Here is a 24,088-nt window from a genome sequence, read left to right as displayed (position 1 = left end):
TCCTACAATCCGTGTTTAACAAGCAATCTAGGTGATATGAAACATGCTGGAATCTGTGAACCTTGCTCTGGTGATTATGCATAGAGAGAGAAGATGGTTGTTCCAACTAAGAAACCCTGGGACCTGCTGAGGCACTGAGGGCAAGACATGGAGATAAGAAGGAAACCAGCCAAAGAGACTGAAAAGAAGAGCAAGCAAAGTAATGCCAGGAAGGTGGGAAATCTCCCCAGATAAAGCACAGATTTAATGCAATCCCAAACAAAATCTCAGAAGTTAACAGAGCTTGACAGTTGATTCTAAAAGTCATATAACAGAGTAAAGGGCCAAAGATGGATAAGACAATTGTGAGAAAGAAGCAGGATTAACCTCAGTAGAAATCCCAACAGCTGTAGAGGATTTGTGCATGAGAGAAGCAGTATCTCAAGTCAATGGGAAAGGATGGACTGTAATAACTGGTGCAGAGACAATTGGCTAGACATATGGAAAAAGATATATTTAGATCCCTACATAACACATATACAAAAATATATTCCAGATGGATTAAAGTCCTACAGTGGAAGGCAAATGTTTAAAAAGAAAATATAGAATAATATCTTTAACTCATTAGGATAGTAAAGAATTTCTCAAGAAAAAAGTGATAAATTTGAATACAACAAAATTTAAAATATTTGAATGATTAAAGTCAGTTTGACAAATTGGGAGACAGTATCTGGAATATGTACCAGGGATAAAATTTGATATCCAGAATATTCAGAAAAAAATAATAATTTTTAAAATAATAAGGGGAGAAAAATCTGGCAAAAATATTGTAACAAGAACTCTCTAGGGTAGAAAACCTAAATATACAACAAACATATGATACAAAAATGCTTGGTCTGGAAAGGATGAAAATGCAAACCAAAACATTAGCATATCATTTTCTACCAGGATGGCAGAAAAATAATAAGGACAATACCAAGCTGTATTAGATTCCTATTGCTGCAGTAACAAATTGCTGTAAATTTAGTAGCTTAAAACAAACAGAATTTGTTCTCTTACAGCTTTGGAGCTCAGAAGTTGGAAAACAGTCTCGCTGGGCTAAAGTCAAGGGGTTGCACAGCTGGCTCCTGCTGCAAGCTGTCAGGAAGATTCCCTGTTCTTGCCTTTTCTGGCAACTCGAGCTCCATTTCTCACATTCTTTGGCTCACGGCCCTTCCTGCACCTTCAAAGCCAGCAGCCACAGCATCTTCAACTCTTTCTTGGATTCCATCCTCACATCACCTTCTGTTTCTCTGATCTCATGCCTCTTTCTTATAAGGACCCATTTGGATTATCCAGGATAATCTCCCCACTCCAGATTCTTAATCCCAACTTCAGAGTCTCTTTTGTCATACAGGGTAGCATTCAGAAGTTCCAGGGATTGGGAATTGGACATCTTGGAAGACATTACTCAGTCAACCACACAAGCTTTGGAAAGGATGGGGCCACTAAGAACTCCCATGCCTTAAAATGCAGTACAGTTTCATTTAAGACTAATTTGTCAACACCTCTTAGCAAGTGTCCATCCCCTATGGCCCAGAATTTCACTTCTACTTGTCTATCTTGGAGATACTCTCACACAGTCTTGCACAAGAATGTTCCTGGAAGCACCTTTTGAAGTAGCAAAGTAAAAAAAAAAAAGGAAGAAGAAAGTTGACTTTCAGAAATGTCATGGGAAAATAAATAATGGGTTTATTTACAGCAGGACGCTGTGCAGCAGTGAAAATAATAATGTATCAATAATATGTATCAAATGCACTCTAAATGCAAAAAGTATCTTGCAAAAGAAAGAATATTATTGTACGTAGGTAATATTAAACACACACAAGAAATGTGGATATTGTTAATGGATGCATACATATGTTGTTAGTCTAATAATTGGAGGAAGGATTAACAAGGATTTCAGAAGTGATAATTTTTAGAGAGAGTGTTAGGGGAGAGAAATCAGAAATTGGGGTTTAGCTTTCTATCCTGTTTCATTAGAATGGTAAAATGATGGCATTTTCTCCTTTAATCTTGACGATGTGGGTCTCTATTATATTGCTTTTTAAACTTTCCTCTAATGGCTTATAAATTCAAAAAATAAAAAATAAAACAGGGGAGCCTGAAGGTCCATTATTGAAAAGTATCCCTTCCTCTAATTGTATCAAGTGGGGGTTCATCTGTGCTAACAATGCTGTTAGAATGCACCGGGCTTATCCTGCACACTGCCCGACATCCACTACCTTTCCTCTATTTACAGCACCCAGTTTTTCTTCTGACACGTGAGCCCTTGGCCTGCCTTTCCCAGCCAATTTCTGCAACCCACAACCCATGCTTTGGCCCCTAGAGTGGTGAGTCTAGCACAGAATGGCCCAGGATGGAGAATGATTAGTGCAGGCCCATCCTGTGAAGATACTCCGAGGAGTCTGGCCAGAGGTTTCCACCACTGGATGGCCAGAACAGCTCTGGTCCCTGACCACTCCTGAGTTTTCACTGTTCCTCTGATTCTCTCAGCTTTAATTTTCTTTTTTATGTAGTTTAGCCACAGTCTGATTGTGTTACTTGTAACAAAAGAGCTCTAATCCCGATCCACTTCCCCGCACCCATGTCTGTGTAGCAGAACCTGATTCCCGTTCCACTTCCCTGCATCACTCTGTGTTTGGAGCCCTCGTCTCCAGCCTCTCTCTGGCACCACTCCCGGTGCACATCTGCATACCTCCTCTGCAGTGTGTCTTATTCCAACCCTGCTGCAGTGACCAGCTGCTCTCAGGTTTGGAGCAGCTTCTGAACTCTGGTCGCTAGTGTGCCTCTTGTTTCATGGCTGTGTGCAATCCCTGCACAGACCTGGGTGCTCACTAGGTGTGAGCTGGAAGTGCTGGGAGACAACACTCACGGAGCCGCCCTTGAGCAGGTAGGCAGCTGAAGAATCAGTGTTTCTCCCCTTAGACTCCTCAGCAAACTGTTGTGAAATGCATTTAATTAGGCCCCAAACAAGGTTCACTGGGACCTAGGAGGGAGCTATGATCACAACAGCGGTCTTGTGCCCACGTCCCTGGTTCCATCCCTTATCACTCAGTACTGCTCTCTGCATGCCTTCCTCTCCACCTCTGCTTTTGGGGAAACCGAGGCTATAGCACTCACTTTGGGGTTATTTATTTTTACTATGGAAGTTTTCAAACAGACACAATAACACAATAAAGCCTCCTGTGTCCATCACCCTGTGTCAACACTAACATGTGGCCGATCTGGTATCATTTTTAGCTCCCCTTTCCCTTCCCTTTCTCCTGCCACCTCCTCCACTGGGTTATTTAGAAACAAGTCCCTCATACCATTATATTTCACCCTAAATTTTTCAGTCCACACCTCTGAAAAATTAAGCCTCTTTTTCTTAACACAATCTAACAACAATATCATACCTAACACTGTTAATAAGTCCAAAATCAAATATTCATTAAATGCTAAAATGTCCTACTGGTCAATATCTATGTATTTATATTTAATTGGTTTGCACTGGGATCCTAAAACATCCATAGTGCATTTGGCTGCTCTTTCTCCCATCTCTTTTCATCTGTTGCATCCTCCCTTCTCCCCACTTCAGCTCCTGATGTTTATTTATTGAGGAATCTGGGCCACTTGCCCTGTAGAGTTTCCTCCATTCTGGATTTTGCAGAGTAAAACCCCATGGTGTCATGTGACATGGTTTCTGTATTCCCTGTATTTCCTGCAAACTGGTTAGCAGGAAATCAGATCTGGAGGCCCGACCGCACTCTAATGCATGTCTGTGTATGTGTGTGTGTGTGTGTGAGGAATACGTCCTCCAGAGAATGGCATTCTCCTTGCAGTGCGTGGCTCAATGTCATCTGGGGAGGTTCACCTCCACCAAGGTTCTCTTTCAGGGAAGGAATCACAGAGTGGGATTTACCCCGAGGCTAACAAAGCCGAAGCCTCAGGGCCGGTGACTTGTGAGGGCTGGAGCTGCTGGGAACCATAGAATGTCCTGGCTGGGGAGGGAAAGCCAGAATGCAATTGGGACTCATATTCATGATAGCAAGGCCCAAGGAATCTTAGAAGAAAGAGCCTGAACTCCAAGGGCTACCATAATTTATTGTGACTTATTTTCCAATTTTAAATTAACATTTATTTTTAAGCCTATTTTTCTTTTTAAAGAAGGCTCCAAAAGTTGTATTATGAGTTTTAGGTCCCACAAAACCTGGATTTGCCCCTGTTGAAGAGGGGAGGTAGTGGACAGTGTTGCGTATGTTAAGAGGAGTGTATGTGTGTGTGTGACAGTGTGTGAATGTGTGTATAGGTGTGTGTGAGACAGTGCGCAAGCATGTGTGTGAATGTGTGTATAGGTCTGTGTGTGACAGTAAGTGCAAATGAGTGTGTAGGTGTGTTTGTATATGTGAGAGTATGTGAATGTGTGTATGAGTGTGTGCATAGGTGTGTGTGAGAAAGAGTATGTGAATGTGTGTATGTGTGTGTGAATGTATGTATAGAGGTGTGTGGATGTGTATAAGGTGTGAGTGTGCATGTGTGTGAATGTATGTGTGTGTAGGTGTATGTGGATGTGTGTATATGTGCATGTGAATGTGTGTACAGGTGTGTGTGAGAATGTGTGTATAGGTGTGTGTGAGAGAGTGCACAAATGTGAGTGGGTGAATGTGTGTACAGGTCTGTGTGTGACATTAAGTGCAAATGAGTGTGTAGGTGTTTGTATGTGTGAGAGTATGTGAATGTGTGCATAGGTGTGTGTGAGAAAGAGTATGTGAATATGTGTATAGGTGTGTGTGTGAATATACATATGTATAGGAGCATGTGTGGATGTATATAGGTGTGAGTGTGCATGTGTGTGAATGTATATACAGGTGTGTGTGAATGTGTGCATATGTGTGTGTGAATGTGTGTACGTGTGTGTGAATATGTGCATAGCTGTGTGTTAATGTGTGTATATGTGCGTGTGTACAGGTGTGTGTGTGAATGTGTGTACAGGTGTGTGTGTGAATGTGTGTACAGGTGTGTGTGTGTATGCATGTGCATGCATGTTTGAGTGAGGGCGTGTGTGTGAGAGAGGGTGTATGTGTGTGTGTCTGTGTGTGTGTGAGGAAGGCACAGAGGGCCTGGGATCAGGAAGTGGAGTTTGGATGCCAACAATGCCAACTGGGTCTGGGGAAGGAGGGGGCTGGGCGGATGCTGTCCACGGAACAGGACTCAGGGTTCCAGCCCTAGGGCTAGGCTGAGCTTGGCTGTGGCCTGTGTGTGCTTGCCTCCTTCTGTGGTCTCCACTTGATGCCCAGGCTGGCCCTGCTGACCTAGCTGTGGGCTTTCAGAAGAGAAACCCAGGCTCAGGAAGGACAGAGGCTAAGTCTGGCCCACCTAGATACAGAGAAATAGGTCTAAGACAGCCACCTAAATTTCCAGGTTTCTTGTCAACCTTACAGAGCCCACCAAATGACGCAACCTGCACCCCTTCCATTGTCAGAGTGAGGCAGAGGAGAGGGCAAGACAAGTGAGATGGGCAGGTGCCAGCTCACTCCGTCTCTTCTCAGCAGGGCAGAGCAATATTATTAACAGGATTTCCTCTCTCAAAGGGCTTTTGGTCACATCCCTCATGACTGCCAAAGTCTGCAGTTAATCTAGGCTGAGTCCCTTGTAGGTTTTAAATGAGGTTGTGTGAAATACCAACGTGTATCCACCAGCATGGGTGTCATTTGCTTCTGAATATATCAGTGTGCATGCACACATCTTCAGAAATAGCCTTTTCATTAACTGCAGTGCATAGTTTGGTAATTTAGAATAAATTGGCTTCCAGTGTATTGGCATGTTTTGGCAGGAAATTTGAAGTAGTAGGGGATGTCTCTGCTACCGTGGTATGACGTTCATTACTCAGAACTCATTTTAATGCTTCTTCAGAGGGGTCTGTCTGTGTCAGAAATCTGGCTATAAATAAACATGGGCTTCAGGGGCTTTAGGGGAGAACAAGACCGCCCTTTCCTATGCACCCAGTAGCTGCTAAGGAGCCAAGGAGAGAGTGTGGAAACCGGGTTGAGTGTGGCTTCCTTCATTCTTTTTCACCACCTCCCCAACGCAATGTGCATGGAAGACGCATAGGCGCAAGGCTTTGAAGTGCAAGGATGAAGGGTACAAAGATCAGTTAGACATGGGTCTTTTTCTGAGGGAGTTTGCGTGTAATTCAAATCAATTCCACAGTTATTAATAAGCATGTCTTTTGTGTTAGACTCAGAAGAAACAAATGGTAAACCTAGCCTGGGTTCTCAAAGCTTTCTGTGCAACAGAAGAGGCAGACAGGAAGCTGGAATTTAGAGACAGTCAGCTGAGTGAAATTCATTCATTCATTCATTCATTCATCAAATACATGCCTATCACATTCCAGAGGCTGTGGTGGGGGTACAGTTGCTTAAGAAACAGATGTCTTCATTTCATCTCTGCAGCAGTGGAGAGCAGGGGTGATAGGGGAAGCTTCTTGCAATTTCCTTCTGCCTTGTCCTGCAGAAAATTCTGCTCTCAGGCTCTGAACTCCAGCCAAGCTGGGATTCTAGCCCTTGGAAACTATCCTGCTCTTTTCTTTATCCCTACATGTGGTCCCTGTAGGCTGGCGGGGGACTCTTTTCACACCATCCTATCTGACCTACTTGTAGGTCTCCACTTCCAACTCACCTCCTATGAGAAAACCCAACAGGACTCAACTACTGAGGTTTGCCCAGCATCACCCATGAGTCGTATCATTTGTGCGTCTCCTCTGTAGTGCCCATCGCCTTGGCAAACAGCTGTCCAGAGTTTCTTTGTAGAAGTCCAGCCTCAGGGGGAAGGTAACTGTGTCTGTCTTGTGTGTTGCTGTATTCCACTGACAGCAAGGACCTGAAATACAGGAGGCCACCAACACATACTTGTGATATGAATGAATGAATAAGCGAATGGAAGCATGAAGGAATGAATGAAAGCCTGCATGGTGTCATGGTACCCTTAGGGTTCTGGTGTAAGTCTGCCATTTTTGCTTTGCAAAAAATGCAAATGGGGGGCAATGTAGATTAATTATTAAGTTGGCTGATGCAGCAGAAAACGAGATGACTTATAAAACAAGCATCCCTGCCCCCTTTTTTGGTGCCATCCACTATAGAGACTTGAAGATGGAATATTTATTTTCTTACCTCTCTGCTTTAAAGTCTGACCATATGACAAAGTTCTGGCAAGTAAGAAGTAAGCATAATGCTGCCATGGACTTCCAGGAGAGTTTTTTCCTCTCTCAAAAAAATAAGCAGACATATTGTTGGCATTGTCCTCTTTCCCTGAATGTTGATACAATGGGTGGAGTTATGGCAGCCACCTTGTGATGATGTTCAGCAGATGTCGGAAAAGTCCGTGGATGGGAAGGTGATGGCAGTGCATGAAGGCTGAATAAACCTGGTGTTTGATGGCATCCATGAGAAAGTGAATTTAAAGTGACAGCCACCTCTTGACACCTTACTATGTGAAGACACATACTCTTGTTTGTTTTAGCCATTATTTCTTGGGACTTCTGTTACTCACTGCTAAACATGTTTCCAACCAATACTGCTAACTGGGGGAGGGCCCTGGCATTTTATGTTATTTTTTATTTTTCATTTTTTAATTTTATTATTATTATACTTTAAGTTTTAGAGTACATGTGCACAACGTGCAGGTTTGTTACATATGTATACATGTGCCATGTCAGTGTGCTGCACCCATTAACTCGTCATTTAGCACTAGGTATATCTCCTAATGCTATCCCTCCCCGCTCCCCCCACCCCACAACAGTCCCTGGTGTGTGATGTTCCCCTTCCTGTGTCCATGTGTTCTCATTGTTCAATTCCCACCTATGAGTGAGGACATGCAGTGTTTTGTTTTTTGTCCTTGTGATAGTTTGCTGAGAATGATGGTTTTCAATTTCATCCATGTCCCTACAAAGGACATGAACTCATCATTTTTTATGGCTGCATAGTATTCCATGGTGTATATGTGCCACATTTTCTTAATCCAGTCTATCGTTGTTGGACATTTAGGTTGGTTCCAAGTCTTTGCTATTGTGAATAGTGCCGCTATATACATACGTGTGCATGTGTCTTTATAGCAGCATGATTTATAATCCTTTGGGTATATACCCAGTAATGGGATGGCTGGGTCAAATGGTATTTCTAGTTCTAGATCCCCGAGGAATCACCACACTGACTTCCACGATGGTTGAACTAGTTTAAAGTCCCACCAACAGTGTAAAAGTGTTCCTATTTCTCCACATCCTCTCCAGCACCTGTTGTTTCCTGACTTTTTAATGATTGTCATTCTAACTGGTGTGAGATGGTATCTCACTGTGGTTTTGATTTGCATTTCTCTGATGGCCAGTGATGATGAGCATTTTTTCATGTGTTTTTTGGCTGCATAATGTCTTCTTTCGAGAAGTGTCTGTTCATATCCTTTGCGCACTTTTTAATGCTTCATAAGTGAAGGAGAAATAAAATACTTTACAGACAAGCAAATGCTGAGAGATTTTGTCACCACCAGGCCTGCCCTAAAAGAGCTCCTGAAGGAAGCACTAAACATGCAAAGGAACAACCAGTACCAGCCACTGCAAAAACATGCCAAATTTTAAAGACCATCAAGGCTAGGAAGAAACTGCAGCAACTAACGAGCAAAATAACCAGCTAACATCATAATGACAAGATCAAATTCACACATAACAATATTAACTTTAAATGTAAATGGGCTAAATGCTCCAATTAAAAGACACAGACTGGCAAATTGGATAAAGAGTCAAGACCCATCAGTGTGCTGTATTCAGGAAACCCATCTCACGTGCAGAGACACACATAGGCTCAAAATAAAGGGATGGAGAAAGATCTACCAAGCAAATGGAAAACAAAAAAAGGCATTTTATGTTTTAATTCTGAACCACGTTGTAGGTTAACTCAGTACTTGGGTGCTGGGCAGAGATGGATCACTGTGAAGCAGCGAAGGTCTTTAGTCCTGTAATCCATGGTGCACCTCCTGTGGGCACAGCGACCTCCCTCCAGCAAGCCTGGGAAGGTTATGGTGCTACTGTAATTGCTGTAATTGATGACTTGTCCACGGGCTTCATGGCTGCTCCCTTTTATAACCCTTCTTAGAAAAGCCTACAGCTTTTATTAGGCTGCAGCAAAACACAGACAACTTTGATGAAGCTTCTCTACCTGGATCCTGGACATTGTGCATGTCTGTGCATGAGGGGAAACAGAGCCACTTCCCTTCACTGCTGGCGAGCTGCACCACAAGAAACTCACCTTAATGCCTCAAGCTTCTCAAACTCATGGTGCTGTGCCAAGCCCCCTCCCTGCTGCGCATCTGAAGATCCCAGCCCTGTGTTCTGCAGGATGCCCTGGCTCCTGTTGAAGGACCCCTGCCTGCACCCTCACACTCACTGTAGAGCTGCTCAAGGCACCGTTTGCACAGGCTCCAGGCTCTGACTTTCACTTTGTGCAAAGTGCATGTTTTTGTTGAAAATATCCCATAATCCCCAGGTATGAATGGCGATACTGGCTCCTACAGAAGTCCCTAGAAGCTACAGTCTTGTTTATTCATTTCTACTTTCAGCAAATATTTAGTGAGCCTGACTACAGGGCCAGGCGTTGTGCTATGTGCCCTGCACAACAGGGAGGAATTGTAGCTCTCGCCCTCATGGAACCGTTATGGGGGAGATGGATGCTAATCACAAATTCACATGCATAAGTGCAGAATTGTTAACTAAAACAAATGTTAACTAAAACTAAGGGAGGGGGTTTTGAGGGCCCATAAAAAGGGGGTATACTCCTCAGAAAGGTCAGGGACAGAAAGGTCTCTGAGGAAGGGGCATTGAAGCTGAGATCTCAGTCAGGGTTCCCAGCTTCAGTGCTTTTGGCATTGGGCTGGATCATTCTCTGTAGTGGGGAGGTGGATGGAGGGAAGGGGCTGTCCTGCTCACTGCAGGGTGTTGAGCAGCAGGCAGGTGGAGAGAAGGGGCTGTCCTGCTCACTGTAGGGTGTTGAGCAACAAGCAGGTGGAGGGAAGGGGCTGTGTCCTGCACACTGTAGAGTGTTGAGCGGCATTCCTGGCCTCTACCCACCAGAGGCCAGTCACAATCTCTTTAACAATCAAAAATGTCTCCAGAGGTTGTAAAATGTCTCATGGGGGACAAACTCGCCATTGGTGAAGGGCCACTGGTCTAAAAGATTCCCTAGTTGTTAACCAGGTGAAGTGGGTGGGGAGGTAGGAAATTGCCCCAGACTAAGTGGTAATTAGGTATGGCTACTCCATGGAGGAGGACCCAGCCCTGAGAGCTGGGCAGAAGGGCAGCCTGGAGGTGTGCACAGGTGTGGGCTGGCAGGCAAGCAGAGCTTCGCAAGCCGGCAGAGGGTTTGGGATTATCCTGAGGGCAGTGGGAAGGAAGACAATGGTGGGCTGTAAGCAGTGCCCTATAAGATGTTCCAGTATCGCCTCCCTATACTCTTTGCTGTGCCCTTAGAGTTGTCACTATACACATAGCCCAGAGTGTCATGAGTTCCAACTCAGTCCAATTGAGTATCTTAGCCCATCCCAAACCCCACCAGGCCCAAGTGCTCGAAATCTCCCAGGGCTCCTCCTCGCAAACACGTGGCCGATTGGATGCTCCACTTTCCCTTCTCTCTAACAAACGCAACCGCAGAATCAAAACCAAGTTGCTCAGGACTGACTCTCCATCCACACTCAGCAAAGGCTTCAGTCCTGTTCACACCCTCAAGCCCTGTGGCCTTCAGTGAGCCACCATCCTTGTTTCTGGACTGGGGGCCTCTTCCCCAGCAAACCCCACATTGATGGAGACTGCGAGCTAACATGGGGAAAGCCATGGAACTCGATGAACATGGGTTGTTCTATCCTTGTCAGCGCTGAGCAAAGCACTGGCCTATTATTAAGAAGGGGAAAGTCTTTCATGGTGGTATTGACAGCTTGGTCCTGACACAGACAACGCTGGAACTGAAGAGGTCTGAGTAGCAGCAGTGATCGGTGATCCCAGCCATGAGTAGGAAATATGCTGGCATCCTTCCGGTGCAGTGAGGTGTTTCTAAGGCAAGAAGTCAGCCCAGTTGACTGATGCTTCCTGAAGGGCTAGAAAAGAGTTCGTGTGGAAATTATAAGTCCAGGTTTCAGAACTGCTGACTGTTCTTTCTGCAATTATTTCCTTAAAAGTTTTGTTACTAGCATGAGATATTCTTTGGCAAACATAAGCCTTTCTCAATTGTCCACAATTGGGGAAATAGGAGAGGCTCATTTTGCCTAAGATCCAGCCAGCAATAAAAAAATAAAGAACATCTCTCTGGTAGGGTGAATGGTGGCTGTTCACCGTGAAGGAGAAGCAGAAATATAGGGCTCCTCTCTGCTTGTGTGTTTTGTGTATCAGTTTTTACCTGTGATGAAAGTAGCTGCTTCCTCACCATAGCCATGACTCGCCGTAAAGTACCTGTAGACTCTAGCCTCCAGATGCCCCAGTGATCCTCAATTCCTGATATTCACACTCTTGTGTAATTTCCTTCCACATGGTACCAGGGTTGGTCTGCAAGACCAAAAGAACACAGAAGAGGTGCTTCTTCATTCCTGATATTGGGTTATGAAAGACACGGTGGTTTCTAGCTTGGTCTTTCTTTCTCCTTCTTGGGTCATTCCTTCTAGGGAGGCCCTGTTGGGAGCAGCTCCACAGAGGGGCCCAAGGGTGAAAAAATGAGGCCTCCGGGCCACAGCCATGAGTATGGTCCCAAATGCAGAACTTCCATCCCTAGTCCAGTCTTCAGATGACAGCAGCCTTGGCTCACATCTACAGTGCAACCTCATGAGAGGCCCTGAGCCTGAAATACCTGACTAAGCTGCTTCATGATTCCTGATCCACAGAAGCTGTGAAGTGATAAATATTTGTTGTTTTAAGCCAATACGTTTTAAAATAACTTGTTACACAGCAATAGACAGTAAATTCAGTGTTCGTGTGCATTCAGTGAATGGCAAAATCCAGAGAAATATATGGAGGGACCTAGACCTCATGGAAAGAACAAATCTGGATTTTTCATTCATGTGTCCATCTATTTGAGCACATCGGTACAGTTAGAAAGTTTTTCAAAGGTAAAACCCAGTTTTATTTTTTCCTAATTAACTTTAAAGCATCCCAAAGAAGAGATCACAGTCTTGGTGATAGGTTCTGAGAATATTTGAGGGATGGATTGTATGTGGAGTCAGTGAATGACAAGTAATAGAGTTAACTTGAAATATCCAAAACATCACTGCCAAGGCCAATGTCACGGAGTTTTTCCCGTGTGTTCTCCTTTAGGACTTTTATGGTTTCTGGTGTTATATTTAGGTCTTTAGTCCATCTTGAGTTGATTTTTGTGCATGCTGGAAGACAAGGGTCCAATTTCCTTTTTTTTTTTTTTTTGGCATGTGGATATATAGTTTTCTCAAGGTTATTTATTGGACAGGCCATCCTTTCCTCATTATGATTCTTTGGTGCCTTTGTGGAAAACTAGTTGACCATGTATGGTTGGGCTTATTTCTGGGCTATCTGTTTTGTTCCATTTGTCTACATATCTGTTTTTATGCCAGTACCTTAGTGTTTTGATTACCATAATTTTGTAGTAGAATTTGACATAAGAATTTGTAGTAGAATTTGACATAATTTTGTAGTAGAATTTGTACCTTGGTGTTTTGATTACCATAATTTTGTAGTAGAATTTGCTATGATGTCTCCAGCTTTTCTTTTAAATCTTTTTTCTCAAGCTTGCTTTGGCTATTCAGGGTCTTCTGTGGTTCCATATGAATTTTAGAGTTTTTTTTTCTATTCCTGTGAAGAAAATTTTGATAAGGATTGCATTAAATCTTTAGATTGCTTTGGGTAGTATGGACATTTTAACTATATGAATTCTTCCAATCCATTAACACTGGACATCTGCTTATTTATTTGTGTCTTCTTCAATTTATTTCATCAATGTTTTATAGTTCTCAGTGTACAAATATTTCACTTCCTTGGTTAAATTTATTTCTAAGTATTTTATGCTTTCTGATGTTATCATAAATGGGATTATTTTCTCGATTTTCTTTTCAGATAGGTCATTATTAATGTAAAAAAATGCAATTGATTTTTGTATGTTGATTTTATATCCTGCAATATTACTGAATTCACTTCTTATTTCTAACAGGGGTGTGTGCGTGTGTGTGTGCGCGCATGCACGTGCATACACACGTGTGTATGGGTGTGGGTGGTCTTTAGGGTTTTCTACATATAGAATGAAGTCATCTGCAAATACAGATAATTTTACTTCTTCCTTTCCAATTTAGTTTCCTTATATTTCTTTTTCTTGTCTGTTTGTTCTTGCTAGCACTTACAGTACTAACAAAAACAAAAATAAACAGATGGGACTATATCAAACTTAAAAGCTTCTTCACAACAAAGGAAACAATCAACAAAATCAAAGGCAGGTTACAAATTGTGAGAAAATATTTGTGAGCCATCTATCTGATGAGGAGTTGCTATCCAAGTTGTGCTACAACTTAATACCAAAAAACCCCAAACCCTCCTTAAAAATGAGCAACAGACCTATATAGACATTTCTCCAAAAAATACATACAAGTGGCCTACAGGCTTACAAAAAGGTGCTCAACATCAGAGAAACATCAGAAAACGTCAGAGACATGCAAATCAAAACTACAATAAGATATCACCTCACAACTGTTCGAATGCCTATTATCAAAAAGACAAGAAATGATGAGTGTTGGTGATGGTCTGGAGAAAAGGAACCACCATCCACTGTTGGTGGGAATGTAAATTGATGCAGACATCATGGAAAACAGCATGGAGTTTCCTCAAAAAATTAAAACTAGAGCTAAATACCTTATGGTCCAGCAATCCCTCTTTGAGATATGCATCCAAAGGCAATGAAATCAGCACCATATGGAAGTATCTGTGCTCCCATGCTCACAGCAGCATCACGATGGACAATAGCCAAGATATGAAAACAACCTAAGTACATCGATAAAGAAATTGCTGTGTGTGTGTGTGTGTGTGTGTGTGTGTGTGTGTGTGTGTGTGTGTGTAATGGAATACTAGTCAGCCTTAGAAAAGAAGATCCTGCCATTTGTGACAACATAGGTGAAACTGTAGGACATTATGCCAACAGAAATAAGCAAGGCACAGAAAGAAAAATATTGCAGGAACCTCAGTTATAAGTGGAGTCTAAAAAAAGTCAAATACATAGAAACAGAAAGTAAAATGATGGTTACCAGGGGTAGGATGAGGGGAAAATGGGAAGATGTAGGTCATGGGTACAAAGTTGCAGTCATATATGATGAATAAGTCTAGATATCTAATATCCAGCATGATGACTGCAGTTAATAATATCGTGTTTTACTGGAAATTTGGTAACAGAATAGATTTTAGATGCTCTTACCTGTCTCTTACACACAAACAAGTAACTATAGGAGATGATGGCTTTGTTAATTTGCTTGACCATGGTAATAATTTCATTACATGTATAGTAACATATATATAGTGAGATATATATATATACATATATTTACATATATGTATATCTCAAAACATCATGTTGTTTACCATAAATATATACAATAAAAAAGAAATTTCTACCATGAAAAGCATTTCATATGGAACATTCACAGCACTGAAAAAATAGTTGAAATTAAAACAAAAAATTCTTTTAAAAAAGATTTTACTTGCGCTTCTATTTTCAAAGAACACTTTTATGAAGTGAACAAATCGTGTCCTTTTGTGCAACCTTTTCCCCACTCCCATGGTCTTTAGGCCTTTGTGATGAGGAATCTGAGATGGGAATTGATTCACATTCTTACAGGTTGACCTGGCTTCGCATTTTTATTCCAAAGAGTTAAATAAAGGTCAATTGGATCCCTTTTTTCTTAGACAAAAATTTGCCCCATTGATTATACGAAAGATGAATATAAAGAAAAGTATGGAGAATAATGTCAAAAAGACCCGTGGACCTGAAACCACAACTTAGCAAATATTAAATTTTTTTTCATTTTCCTTCAGATATTTTTAAAGAAATAGAACGGTACAGAGAAAAAATAATTCTTTATGGAAAACATCTCAGATCTGTGTCCATTCTACTTTCCACCTCTCAAATTTGGTGATATCCTTTGATTCATGTTTTCACATTTCTACTATACTTGCCTGTGACCAGCAATGATACACAGTATTATCCTGTGTTTGTAAAAAATTGTAGTTTGATCATGTTTCATATACCCTTCCAAAACATGTTACTTTCACTCACCACCATACCATTGTTTTTGAGATTTATGAATTTAGGTGTATTTAGCTCTAATTTATTCATTGTATCTGCTGCATATTATTCCATCAATGGTGAAACTATATATGTGTGTTTGTGTCTACATGCTAGTGAAGACTAAAATAGTTCTAATTTTTATTTTTCTCTAAAATGCTGCCCTGACACAGTAACGTGTGGCTCTTACACATTACTTGTGTTTCGAAGGAAAGGATGTGCACTCTTTTCATAGCAGCAATCATAAACCTCAATGTGCATTCCCCTTCAACGAAGTTCATCTTCGAGGTTGCTGTTGAAGCCATGATGTTTCTTCATATCACAGGCCCAGCAGGTAAAGCAACGAACTGGTCAAAACCAGAAGCTTCCAATAGATTATACTCTGGGTTTTCCATTTTCTGAAAGCTGTTTTGTTGACTGCTTAAAAAATTACCCAAAACACAATAAAACCCACCAAAAAAGAAAAAAATGGGCACTGTTTTTAGAAGTGAAAGAAAGTAAAAATCTCTCCAGGTGAACTCTAGGCTCACCCACCTTCTCCAAATGCCAGGATCTCTTGAAGCTTCCCATGCTGTGGGCTCCCTCCCTCCCTGTGCCACTCCCAGGGTGACATTTGAGTATAAAACCAATAATAAGGTAAGAGGGGGCTGGAAAGGGCCAGGCGCGGTGGCTCACACCTGTAATCCCAGCACTTTGGGAGGCCGAGGCAGGCAGATCACGAGGTCAGGAAATTGAGACCATCCTGGCGGACACAGTGAAACCCTGTCTCTACTAAAACTACAAAAAAATTAGCTGGGCGTGGTGGCGGGCGCTTCTAGTCCCAGCTACTCAGGAGTCTGAGGCAGGAGAATGGTGTGAACCACGGAGGCGGAGCTTGCAGTGAGCCGAGATTGAGCCGCTGCACTCCAGCCTGGGCCACAGAGCAAGACTCTGTCTCAAAAAAAAAAAAAAAAAAAAAAAAAAGAGGTGGCTGGAAAGTTTGGTGATCAGAGTCCTGCAATCTACAGCCACAATTCATTTCTTTAATTACACTGAAAATCGTTTGCTTGGCATGTAAACATTTCTGAATGGCGGGGTATGCAGAGAGCCTGTGGGATTTAATGAATTATGTAGCATGCATTTTCTTTCACCAGAATTAGTGTTTATTGACCAGTTTCCTAAATAAAAAATCATATTTTTAAAATCTTGGGGAAAAAATAACTGGCAAAACTATATCATTGAGAATGACTTCTCACTTTTGTCAAGATGCTGAAAATTGTTACAAAGATGATGCACTGACTTTTAGTAAATTATTTTTCAACTTACGTTATCCAAAATATGAATGTTCCAGTGTGCGAGCTGCAGGTATTTGATGGCTCTGAACTGAAGCCAAGGAGCGAGAACAATGGACAGCCATAGCCACAGCCTCTGCAGGCCTTAGAGATGAAGCTGCCAAGTCCCTGGGAGGACTTGGGAGAAACAGGCCCCCAGAAGGAGGTGCTGTGAGGTTCTCAGCCATGTGGTCATTAGGAAATGATCAATTCGGTGTGGTTGGAAAATGCCAGGCACACGGCATACACCTGTGATGTGAAAAGGGGTACAGAATTTAATCCTTGGTCAAATCCACACACAATGAAAACTCTTTCTATAATACAAATTAATTTCTAAACTCTACATTTTTTTTTTTTTTGAGACAGAATCTTGCTCTGTTGCCAGGCTGGAGTGCAGTGGCACAATCCCAGCTCACTGCAACCTCCACCTCCTGGGTTCAAGTGATTCCCCAGCTTCAGCCTCCCGAGTAGCTGGGATTACAGGCATGCACCACCACTCCTAGCTAATTTTTTTATTTTAGTAGAAACGGGGGCTTCACCACGTTGACCAGGGTGGTCTTGATCTCCTGACCTCATAATCCACCCGCCTCAGCCTCCCAAAGTGCTGGGATTACAGGCATGAGCCACTGCACCCGGCCTAACTCTACATTTTTTAACCAAAATTGTTAAGACTCTGGGCCAACCAACAAGAGGTGAGGATCTTTACCCTGTTGTCAGGAGTCTTGCTGCCTCATGGGGCCCCATGAGGCTTCAATGTGTGACATATACAAGAAGAAACTGGAAGAGATCAGTGTTCTTACTGTCCCTCACAGAGAGCTTTCATATGGAAAGATAGCTCTCTCTCTCCTGACTTATATGTTGTTAACATTTCTTAATATTTTCTGATGCAATTATAGGCTTTTTGGTACTAACATTTCTGAAATATTAGTAAGAAAAGAAAGTTTTTAAGAGAGGGAATTGTTGAGCCGGTTCTTAGTTCTCATCAACACTGCAAACTCCACTAGGCAACTGTGAGTCTGTCCAGTTCTGTTCTTCACAAAGAGGCCCTTCCCATCCTGTCCTTCTTAAATGTGGAGCCAGCAGGGCCATCTTCACAGAAACCTGGCAGATCTCTCTCGAGTTGCCACAGCCTTTTGACCCCATCTTCCTGACTGACTGATATATGGACTCTCAATCCTAGAGACCAGGAAGGTGCTGTCCAAAGGCTATGCCCCAGCATCAGGTGTGGGAGGTTCTCCTGGTCCTATTGGAGGAGATGGGCCCAGAAGGACAGCGAAATCTGTGCACGTTGCCAGGTGTACTCAGACCTTCAGTAGCTTGATTTTCCTGTGCATGTTTTTACCCAACTGCACCAGGATGTGGCATTTCAGAAACTGATTTCTAGGTCCAAAACCAATGGTGAGTGGGAACCAAAGCACAGCCATGTCTCACTGGGGGAAAGAGACCACTGAGGCAGAAGATACTATTTGCTCAACTCAGCACTCATGTGCAACACGATGGCACAAGTTGTGGGGCCACAGCTGAGACGTGAGCCGTGATGACAGAACATGCCACGTGGATGGCCGCGCTGGTCTGAGGTCTGCACAGCATCTCAGCTTGCTATGCTTGGGACTGTGAGCAACAAGAATCTTGCTTCGTTAATCAAAAGTCTTCATCCAAGTGGGTTTCATTTATTCATGTAAGGAGTCTGGAGAGAGGCAGTGGGTGTGGTCCCAGGGCTCCGCAGTGTCCAGCTGGACTACCAGTGGTTCTGGTGGCCTTTCCATCAGGGGAACATGCTGTCACCATGGCATGGTGTCTGCCCCTCAGACCTGAGAAGGGAAGGAAGGACAGTGCTGGCCCATTATCAGGAAAGAAGTGAGATGTCCCAGGGCAGAATTCCTTTGACACTTCCTGCTGGAATGAGGCCATGAAGGGCTGTGGCTGCCTGAGGGCCTTGGAAAGCCAGAATGGACTTTTCATGTGTGAAGGCAGAGCCAGGCCTGCTGGGTGGTTAGGGAGCTGTTTGAAGAGGAGGAGGAAGGCAAATGCACATTCGCCCTTTTTACTGGCTCCTACACGCGGCCTCCCGAGCCCTGAGCCACCTTCCACTGAGCAGAGTGTCCTCACAGCATTCTGTCTGCATCTGGCGCAAAATAGAGCTGGCTGCTGGAGCTTCACGTGGGAGGGAATAGGAGAGAAAAGGGACCTGGCAAGGGTCCAGGGACATGGGTGTGGGAAGAACACACACCGTACATGCTCATGCTTCCTGCCTGTATCGGGACGACAAACCTCAAATTTCTCCTCGCTGTGCACAGTGAGCATAGCTGGGCCTGGCCACGGTGAGCTGTGGTCATGGCCAATGAACTGCTACGCTTCCAATTCAATACGCAAATTTACAGGGCCTAGGAGATGCACCCAAAATGTGTGTCATATCTTCATTTCGTCCTAGCATTCCATCAACCTCTTCTTCTGATAATGCTCGAGTCAATACAATCCCATTAGCACAAAGACCTTGTATTAAGCTTGACAGTTTACAAATTGCTGGGGTTTTCATATCCAATATCATCCGGTTGCTAGGGTCCTGGGCTGCACCAGTCCAGGCTAGAGAGACTTTGAATAATGTGGATGTGATGGTTTTGAATTGCTCCTTCTTCCTTATTAAATGAGACGATAAACTGGTTAGAAGTGCTCAGGAAATCTGAGAAAACCTTGAAACTGGAGCCTGGTGGTGGCTGCACCTCCAGATGGAAGCTCAGTCTTGCCCCTGTGGGTCAAAATGCAGAATCGGAGACCTTGTTTTATGCAAATGCAGCTCTCACCTTTGCTGAAAATGACAGACAGCACTGAAAGCCTAGCCTTTTGAAAAATGAGACGATAACATGGTGCCCCAAAAAGTCCCTACACTCCTGAAGCCTAAGCCATTGTCATTTGCACATGGGAAAGTCAGGGTTGAGAAACCCGCTCCTCAGCTGCAAGCTGGCCTCCAACACTAACAAGCTGTGAGACCGCCAAAAAGACACTTAACCTCTCTGAGCCCTAGTTACTCCAAGTATGAAATGAAAGGATTAGGGGGTAGCTGAAGACCTTTCCAGCAACAAACATCCATGATTCAGGGTCGGTTCCGAGCTGGTCTCAGAGGGAGAAGACAAGCCAGAGAAGGCCTTCCCTGTACACAGACGAGGTGTGAAATATCAAATCAATCACACAGAGAAAGAACTGCGATTACCACAAGAAGAAAGTTCCAGCGTGGTGTCTGTGAGGCTTCCATTACTTTTCAGCACCGGATAATTCTTCCTTTTAACCAGGAGCCCAGGGGTTTCAGCTCAGAGGCTTCTCCGAGTCACCTCATGGAGCTGGGATTTCATCATATCAATAGCTCTTGTCCACTGAATTTAGTTTTACATTTACTTTCTCTTCAAGGCAAAGGGATACTAACTGCTTTGCCACTTAAGGTAATGGTATATAACCTCTTTTTGACATCACTTATTCTAGAATATGAACGTCATTTGCTTAAAGAAAACACAAATTAAGTAAGTGGCTGAATTTAGTGAGTTGTCTTTCTTCTCTGTTTAAAAAAAAATGTGAACAGAAATGCAAAATATATGGAGAGGTCCTCCCTTTTTATCATGGAAACAATTCATCTGGAAATTCAGCCACTTCCTCTACCTAGAGCCTGGAGTGACAAAGAAGTCAACAGGTGAAAGATTCTCAATGAGGGAGAGGCGGGGCTGACACGCAGAGTGAGAAATAAATAATATCACGTGTAAGGAATTTAGTAGCTGAAGAATAAGGCTCAAAATTAGAGAGAATAAAAGACCATATAAAGGAAAGGGTCCAAAGAGTAGAATGATGGAAAATTAACAATAAAAGTAAATGGACAGGCAGGAAAATGTGCCTGAGGAAGGACGATCTGGAGAAATATCTAGAGTGAATACTAGGGGTGTTCACGCTTCTAAAGATGCACCCAAGCTGCTTTCCTGTCTTTGAATTTAGCAACACACCCCGCACCCCACACCCCACACCCCACAGTTGTCACGAGAGAGTGTGGGGGCGGCCTTTACACTATGGGAGGATGCATTGGATTCGAGCTAGGAAGGGTGGTTTGACTGCGGTAAGGCCTCCTTCTTCCCTTCTGTTAAATATTATTTTAAAAATATGTTGTTCTACTTACACTAAGCAGCCATCTGCTCACAGGAGAACCCCCAGTCTTGAGACAGTCAGACAGGCAACCCACGGCATGAGGCAGAGCGGTGTAGGAGAGGAGGTGGGAGCCCTGACTGTGGAGGTCCCCAGGGGTCTCCCCCATCTCAGGATGCCTTCACCAGCCCTGCAGACTCCAAAGGCAAATTATCTGGACAGGTTGTCTGTTCTCTTTCTCGTCGTCTCCTGTGGTTTGGGAACAGAAGAAGGAATGTGTGGGAGAGCCTGCAAACGGGAAAGGACTATAATGCGTAGACCACTGCAGTACTTTTCCCTTTGGGGAAATCTCCTTTGGCACCGATGCTGGGTAAAACAACCAAGCAGAGGCCTCGGGAGAAAACTACATGCCCAAGAAATAAATCACGGCCTTGCTACTTTCACACTGATCACACTGCTTCCTCTAGTCCCTGTAATATCCCCAGAACCCTTGCGGCGGAGTTTCTGTCCTGCTCACAACCATGGCGTCTACAAGGAATTCCTTCCTGTTCCAAACACAGGCCTGCCCCTTGCAATCATGGGAGGATTGCATCAGCCCTCCCATTAGCAATTGATGATTGGACCACAGTGGATGACTGACTCTGACTCATCCAATCAGGTTGGAGTTAGCCTCTGCAGGGGGCTTAACCTGGAAGTAATTTTACCTCTTAGGCTAGAGGCTGCCATGTTGGCTCAGCCGTCTCCAGTTACGTGGAAAGAGAACATAGAGAAAGGAGGAGGAGACAGGAGATGAACACTGAAGCAGAGAAACAGAAACACCCATAGAGACATCCAGAGAAGTGGAGGTAGGTATGCACCCCCTGACACACTCAAACCACAAAAGGACAGAGATAAGCACTCAGACTTACAGCAAGGGACAGAGAGATGAAGAGACAGGGACAGAGACATGGAGCAGGACCTCCAGCAAAATTGACCAGAAACCGTGGGACCTTCTTGTCAGCAGAACATCTTGCTTGCTCCCACCCTGCCCTTGTGCAGGGCCCACCCTGTCCTTGGCTTTGGTAAGATTCTCCTTCATCTTTTCAATAACTACACCCTTTTATTTCTTCAACTACTTTGAGTGAGTTTCTTTCACTTTTGTCCAAGAAGTCTTTGGCTCTGTCAATAGAGCCATCCATGGGGGTGGCAGAGGTGCCTCAGAATTAGCTCACCCTGCCATTCCCTTGCAGAGAGGCCTGGACACGTCCCTTGAATCTGTTCCCAGAGCATATTAGAATCACAGGTTCAGAGGACGCCTTGCATGGCCTTGCTCCAGCCTCCACGCTCTCAAAGCTTTGGCCTGATGGAGGTGAGTCTCACGGCTGCAGCATTTACATCTTTGCAGTCCCAGCCAGGGAGAGTTTGGCTACTTAGTTCTTACAACAAGAGAGAGCTGAGAAGTGTCCAGAAAAGATACCCAGTTTTTCTCTAGAGAGATCCAAACCTGATCAAGTGGTAACTCGGTTAAAATGACCCTTTAAAATGAACGAATGTGTTGCGAAGTTGAAGCCGAATACGGAATGTTGACACTCTGCCTTAACCGACAAGACCCACTCCACCCGTCTCAGTGCTGTCTCTGCTGGCTTGGCTTGTGGATCATCTCCTGTCCTAGCAATTTCTTGGAAGGTAATGGATTCTACTGACCCCTCCCTCCTAGTCCAGCATGCTTCCAGATTCGCCCCACAAGTCCTCCATCTCAGTAAAAACACACCATCCACCAGTTGCTTAAGCCAAAAGCCTCTCTCTCCCCTACTGCTCATATCCCACCCACTGGCACGTCCTGGCAGCTCCATCTTCAGCTTTTTCAAACAAGTGCCCACCTCTGCCCATCTCCTCACCTATGGCCCAGATTCCAATTTGTTTCTCTCCAGTTCAAGCTATACATTGTTTCTCGATAGATCATTTAAAAACATAAACCCCCTGCTTAATTAAAATATTACAATGGCTCCATGTAGCATTGGGACCAAAACCCTAACTCCTCAGTGTAGTCCATCCATATGCAAGATTGGGCCATGTCCCCTCTGTCCCGCCTGCTGCACTCTAGCCAGTACAGGTATTCCTTCAGTTCTCAGACACACTAAACGTATCCTGGATCAGGCTTCTGGACTCATCTGCTGCCGTTAGTTGGAACTCTGCCCTCTACACTTTACCTGGGTTCCTCCTGCTCACTCAGGCACTGCTCAAATGCCACCTCCTCTAAGAAACCCTCCTTGACTACTCCAGTTAAAGAAGCTCCCCATCACCTCTGCCATTCTCTGTAACACCCTGTCTTAATGCCTTTAATACACTTAATTGGCCTGAAATGATCTCATTTAGATATGGATTCACATTGTCTGTGTTCCTCACTGAAATGGATGGTCCAGAACTCACCCCAGCATCCTGACACTGTGACTGACATGGACGACCTGCTCAACACATATTTGTTGAATAAACAACTCCCAACCCCCTTAAGTTTTATATCCTGAGATAACCACCATCCCCCATCCAGGTTTTAATCTCTGACCTTGGGGACGAGTTCAGTTCTGTTTCTCCAATTTCTTCTAGTCGCCAGGCTCCCTTGCTTGTATCAAATGCTTTTGAATATCTTTGTCTGTGAATTGTATTTACATGAAAAATCTTCAACCTAACTTTTACTCCCCCACCATGTGTGTGAGTTGCGGATGTGGCTTGCTCCTGAGTTCTGGGCACCCCCGCACTGCAGGGATGGCTGGATGTGACCCAGGCAGAATCCCACCTTATAGTGGTTGGTTCTGCAGGGTTCTGCAGTGACACAGGCCTCGGCCAGTCCAATCCCAGTGAATGGCAGGAATTTAGGAGCATACTAGAAGAGACTTGCTCCTGCCTGCTGGGCTAAAACTGATTGTCAGTGGAAGGAGACTGGAGCTGCCTCATGGAATTGTGTGGGAAGGCCCTGATACGGCCAAGGGCCACACTGTGAAAAGAACTGCTGCGGCTGGGGGTAAAGTGGGATTGTAACCCCATGAAGTTAAAGTTGCCCCTGAAGCCAGCTCTTCCATAGACATTTCAGATATTGACCCAAACTATTGCTTTTTATTGAAGCCAGTTTGGATCAAGTCAGTTTCACCAGAAAGATATTTTATTATTACAGCGCACGCCACACCCACATTTTCTTTTCTGGAGAAATGGTGCGGCTCATCAATAGGTGTTCAAAGGAATTTGCAACCTAGAAGACCCAAAGGCACTTTCTGGCCCTAAGGTTCTGTATGTGTAGCTATTAGGTCCAGAAGCAGGGCAGTAGAAGGTGAGCTGAAGTCACCAGCTGTCAGCGTGGGTTATTCATAA

At 43.9% G+C, this 24,088-nt stretch overlaps 2 long non-coding RNA genes across 2 annotated transcripts in view; one reads left to right on the top strand and one right to left on the bottom strand.

Annotated features, from left to right (window-relative positions):
- The window catches only part of LOC129052297 (uncharacterized), a 29,033-nt gene extending 7,735 nt beyond the window's left edge, over window positions 1-21,298 (bottom strand). Inside the window, exons 1-4 of the long non-coding RNA XR_008517274.2 lie at window positions 20,781-21,298; window positions 16,623-16,876; window positions 12,720-12,847; window positions 6,679-6,879 (exon numbers count right to left, since the gene is read on the bottom strand). This is a non-coding gene — a long non-coding RNA (uncharacterized LOC129052297). The remainder of the gene's footprint in view (window positions 1-6,678; window positions 6,880-12,719; window positions 12,848-16,622; window positions 16,877-20,780) is intronic.
- Window positions 21,299-21,465: 167 nt separating this feature from the next.
- The window catches only part of LOC129052296 (uncharacterized), a 62,733-nt gene continuing 60,110 nt past the window's right edge, over window positions 21,466-24,088 (top strand). Inside the window, exon 1 of the long non-coding RNA XR_008517273.1 lies at window positions 21,466-21,591. This is a non-coding gene — a long non-coding RNA (uncharacterized LOC129052296). The remainder of the gene's footprint in view (window positions 21,592-24,088) is intronic.

The sequence above is a fragment of the Pongo abelii genome, chromosome 21 (genome assembly GCF_028885655.2).
Source record: "Pongo abelii isolate AG06213 chromosome 21, NHGRI_mPonAbe1-v2.0_pri, whole genome shotgun sequence".
NCBI lineage: Eukaryota > Metazoa > Chordata > Mammalia > Primates > Hominidae > Pongo > Pongo abelii.
This window is presented reverse-complemented; position numbering and strand designations above follow the sequence as displayed.